At 44.0% G+C, this 5583-nt stretch overlaps 1 pseudogene; it reads left to right on the plus strand.

Annotated features, from left to right (window-relative positions):
* The first annotated feature begins 752 nt into the window (after positions 1 to 752).
* Positions 753 to 1507, plus strand: LOC116530831 (annotated as a pseudogene).
* Positions 1508 to 5583: the final 4076 nt, after the last annotated feature.

Here is a 5583-nt window from a genome sequence, read left to right on the forward strand (position 1 = left end):
TCTATCCTGTTGCCTTTTTGTATCTTATGAAGGTCACAATAAGACGTGATTGTTTGGCATAGCGGCAGTGAATTATGCCACCAGACAAGCTTTTAACCTATGCGCCTTCACTCTGAGTGAGACGCACGGGGCCTGTGCTCTCTTTAAACCGTTCTCTATTGAAGAGGATTCAATCACCATAATGAATCTGAGGCCAGGCAGCAATCTTCCGCACTGAAAGAATTTCTAAAAGATTGTAGAATTTGTAAAACGAACAGCTCGCAGACTAAATGGCTGTGTGGGTGAATCAATTATTGCAAGGCCCGGAGTAGTCATAATATTTAGTACATATCATAGAGTGTTTCAGGTACAATAAGATATGCTCGTTTTTCCCCGTTCCTGCTGGAAGTGGTACCAAAAGCCTGCACGCCACCCCGGCTCATCTGCCGCATCCCGGCAGAGCTGGGTCAGGTCGAACACACCCACTGCGCAGCCACGCGTGGACGTGGGCACGTGCACAGGCAAGGAGGGGCTGCCTTCTGGAGAGACGGGCGGTGGGGGAGCTAGAACACCTTCCCACAGCCTCGGAAACCCATGGAGATGCTAAGTTGCCAGTTCTCTTTTTTTAGAGCCTGGTTTTGAACTGTTTCCTTATTAATACAATAATTATTTTTCTCTGACAGCACCATTTATAACCATCTACTCCGCGTCCAACTAGCCCTGTTTTCATTAATCAGTGGTCATGGAGACGACTGTCATCACCTCTCTGGATGATGACTTATCGGCCTAATGCAGGCTCCTTTCTGGGGACCACAAATCAGGTGACGATGGAGCCTTTTTGGCTGCCTGGTGAGAAAGCTTCTAACACAAGACTAGGTACCATCTAAAGACCTTGACGTCAGAGAAGGGCGTCAGGAGCTTCTGGGAACTTGTGGAAGATGGTTTTCACTGTGCTTTAAAGGTTGCACGATGGGCAGCCCCTCTCAAGCATCATAGGGAAGCCTGGATGGAATCCAAGAGGAACTTTAAAAATATCCTGATGTGGGTACCTGCAGCTGTGGCTTCTCTTCTCCCACAATCCCTCACGCTCTTCCTTTCCAACCTGAACCCGGCAAAACGGCTCCCACAAAGAAGGATGGCGAGAAGAAAAAGGGCCGCTCTGCCATCAACGAGGTGGTGACCCGAGAATACACCATCAGCATTCACAAGCGCAGCCATGGAGTGGGCTTCAAGAAGCGCGACCCTCGGACACTCAAAGAGATTCGGAAATTTGCCATGAAGGAGATGGGAACTCCAGATGTGTGCATTGATACCAGGCTCAACAAAGCTGTCTGGGCCAAAGGAATAAGGAATGTCCCATACCGAATCCGCGTCCAGAAAATGTAATGAGGATGAAGACTCACCAAATAAGCTCTATACTTTCATTACCTATGTACATGTTACCACTTTCAAACATCTACAGACAGTCAATGTGGTTGAGAACTAATCACTGATCGTCCAATACATCAAATAAAGTTATAAAACTGCCTTTAAAAAATCCTGATGTCATCATGGCAAATGGCCCAATTGAAGTATTGGAGGAAACCTACCATGAGGCCAAGAAGGGGTCAGAGGTGAAGGTTACAGAGATTGGGACTGAGGCAGGGTTCATATCAGCTGTCCCCAGAATGAAGCTGGGAGATCCTCAAAGTCCCTCTAATACAATTCCCAGTTGCCTCTATTCACGTTGCAATGACAGCTTCTCCCCTTAGCATTCTGCCAGAGAAGGGAAGGAGCAGTGCCCAGAACTCTGCAGCTTCTCAAAGCCCCAGAAGTGGCATTGCTCAGTTTCCCCTTAGTTCATACTCCTTGGATGAATCTTTCCATTTTGAGGTCCATGAAACTACGACTCTGTCTTCAGAGGTTGGGAACATCTGTTCTGTCTGTGATGATCTTTCATCTGGCTTTACCTCTGTGGCGGTTCATTTGTCACCAGCATTCTGACAATATAAATGGCTCACCAATCTCAGCTGGTAGGGAGATAAAAGGAAAATCCCTCATACTGTTCTAAACTCTGTGCAGAAATCTCCTCCTGTGAACCTCACCTTTGAGCACATTTGCTAATAGAGGACAGAGAGGTTAAGTCTTTTTTTGAAGTCTCCAGCTGGTAGACACCAGAGCCAGTACCCAAGCATGAATCTTGAGAACCCCCACCTCCTCCCTACAAAGTATCTCCTGGCTGGGTGCTTCTCCCTTAACCAGTTCCTCCCTGGTTCACCCAGAGCACCCATGACTCTTCCCCAGAGAAGGGCAGATGCTCTCCTCCCAAATGAGCTCAACGCAGAGATCCTCACTATCTTGCTCAGGCAACAGCAAATGGGCCAGACCATCCATTCCCAAAACATTCCCTCAGCCCAGCTCTCAACAGCCTCATTCCAATACTCTGCTAAGAGAAAAAGGGAATAAACAGAAGCAGCTCAGAGAGCTAGCTGGCAATGAGATCCACATCAACAGATAATATCAAATACTTACAAAAGAATCTAACAAACCTCATGCCTGTAATATCAGCACTTTGGGAGGCTGAGGTGGGAGGATCATGAGGTCAGGAGTTCAAGACCAGCCATGGCCATAAACATTTTAAAAAGTAGGTCAAGCATGGTGGCTCATGCCTGTAATCCCAGCACTTTGGGAGGCTGAGGCAGGTGGATCTTCTGAGGACAGGAGTTCAAGACCAGCCTGGCCAACATGACGAAATCCCATCTCTACTAAAAATACAAAAAATATCTGGGCGTGGTGGTGTGGGCCTGCAGTCCCACCTACTCAGGAGGCTGAGGCAGAAGAATGGCTTGAACCCAGGAGACGAAGGTTGCAGTGAGCCAAGATGGTGCCACTGACTCCAGCCTGGGCAACAGAGGGAGACTCCATCTCAAAAAAAAAAAAATCTAATAAACTGTGTTCATAATCGCTACAGAGAAAATTATATAATTTTATCTGAGAGTTCTTAGAAAAATCCTAAGTGGAAGAAATATACCATATTCATGGATAGGAAAGTTGAACATTATATAGATATCAATTCTCCGCAAATGATGTGTTGATTCAATATTATTTCAAAGTCCCAACAGAGATTTTTAATGAAACTTGTTAAATGATATAGAACAAGCAGGCAAGAATAAGCAGACACTTCTGCAGATGAAAAGGAGGGAAGAAAGACTTGACTTCCCCACCTTATTTAGGACTTAGTATGAACCTATAGTAACTTAAACAGTCTCATATTAGTTCAGGGAAAAAGAAGTCAATCAGAGAGATACTCCAGAAAGGGAACCTCACATTAAGGTATATGGCATTTGGTATATGACAAAAGTTATATGTCATATACCAAATGTAAGGGAAAAACAAAAAATATATACTAGTGAGTAAGTGAAGTTGAAAAATGACTAGCCATCTGGGAAAAGAAGAGATTGTATCGTCTCTTCACACCATGTTGACAAATCAAGTCCAGATGGATTAAAGACTTAAATGTTAAAAACACAACTTTAAACTTCTTAGTAGAAAATATAGCTAAATATCATTTAGACCTTGGGGTAAGAATAGATTTCCTTAAACAAACATCAGTGACTATAAAGAAGAAGATCAACACATTTGACTATATTAAAATTAAGAACTTCATATTTATCAAAAGACACCTCTGAAAGTAAAAACGCAAGTCACAAGATATTTGCAATACCTGCAAGTGACAAGGATTAATATCAAAAATACATTAGGGCTGGGTGTGGGTGCCTCACACCTATAACCCCAGTCTGTAATCCCAGCACTCTGGGGGGCCGAGGCAGGCAGAACACCTGAGATCAGGAGTTCGAGACCAGCCTGGCCAACGTGGTGTAACACTGTCTCTACTAAAAATACAAAAATTAGCCAGCTGTGGTGGCACACTCCTGTAGTCTCAGCTACTCAGAGGTAGAGGCAGGAGAATCACGTGAACCCAGGAGGCAGAGATTACAGTGATCCAAGATTGTGCCATTGCGCTCCAACCTTCCAGCCTGGGCGACAAAGCAAGATTCTGTCTAAAATAAAAATAATAATAAAAAAAATTGGACTGAATATCAATCAGAACATAAGCAACACAATGGAGAAACAGAAATTTCACAGAAGAGCAACTAAATATGGCCATATATGGTGATCGGGGAAATGCAATCGAGACCATAATGAGAGACCACTGTCTATGTATTTGATTAATAAATACTAACAGTCTAATAACACCAAGTGCTGGAGAGGATGTGGATCCACAGAACTGCTTATAGATGTTGGAGAGGCTCACCAAGTTAGAAAAACAGCTTGAACTTACCTCCTAAAGTTGAATATTCACAGCAACTCCACTCCTATGTATATATACACGTGTAAAAGGAGAGACACGCAGTAATGCTGTACCAGCACCATTCATGATGTCAAGATCCTGGAAACACCAAAATACCCTTGAACGGAAGCTACAAAACACAAGCTAGCTAGCTTGTATTTTCACCCGGGGGGACACTATAGTGGAACACTGCGCTGAGTGAAGTGCTGAGATGTAGCAATATGAAAGAATCTCAGCGATATCGTATTAATTGCAAAAGTAAGTCACAAAATGCATATACAAGGCAGTACCTCTTTAAAGATAAAGAAAATATATGCTTTGGGAAATACAAGTAGAAACAACAGAAATATATAAAAAGAAAAGTAGAAGAACGAACAGAGAATTGAGATGGTTACCTTGGGTAAGAGGGGTGCAGACATAGAGGAGTCAGGGAGCCATAGATTATCGTCAAGTTCTTAGTTTATGTTTTGGGTGGTGGGCTCATGTTATTAAAGGTATCGTTTAGGGCCAGGCACGGTGGTTCATGCCTGTAATTTCAGCACTTTGGGAGGCCGAGGCAGGCAAATCACCTGAGGTCAGGAGTTTGAGATCAGCCTGGCCAACATGGTGAAACCCCATTTCTACTAAAAATACAAAAATTAGATGAGTGTGGTAGCGCGTTGGTGGAGGCTGTGGCAAGAGAGTCGCTTGAATCTAGGAGGTAGAAGCTGCAATGAGCAGAGGTTGTGCCATCGTACTCCAGCCTGGGCAACAAAGCCAGACTCGGTCTCAAAAAAAAAAAAAAAAAAAAAAAAAAAGTATCATTTAGGCCGGGCACAGTGGCTCACACATGTAATCCCAGCACTTTGGGTGGCCAAGGCAGGCAGACTGCTTGAATGCAGGAGTTTGAGACCATTTCTACCAAAACAAACAAACAAAAAGCCCAAAAAAGAAAAATTAGCCTGGTGTAGTGGCAGGCACCTGTAGTCCCAGCTACTTGGGAGGCTGAGTTGGGAGGATCGATTGAACCCAGGGGTTTGAGGCTGCAGTGCGCTATATTGTGCCAATGCACTCCAGGCTGGGGGACAGAGCGAGACCCTGTCTCAAAAACAGAGTATCATTTAAATAGTTACATTGCGTATGGACCATGCATAGAGCAAGAGGACTATATGCACCAAGTATTGTGATAAAGCCATTGTGCGTACCCAGGTCCAATTTTTCAAAAGTACAATTGGCCCAGCAATTATTCTTCTAGGAATGCATTCTCAGGAAAATAAGCAGAGATGTGTGCAAAG

This window comes from Sapajus apella, unplaced genomic scaffold, assembly GCF_009761245.1.
Source record: "Sapajus apella isolate SASKATOON/1434 unplaced genomic scaffold, GSC_monkey_1.0 scaffold68, whole genome shotgun sequence".
Classification (NCBI taxonomy): Eukaryota; Metazoa; Chordata; class Mammalia; order Primates; family Cebidae; genus Sapajus; species Sapajus apella.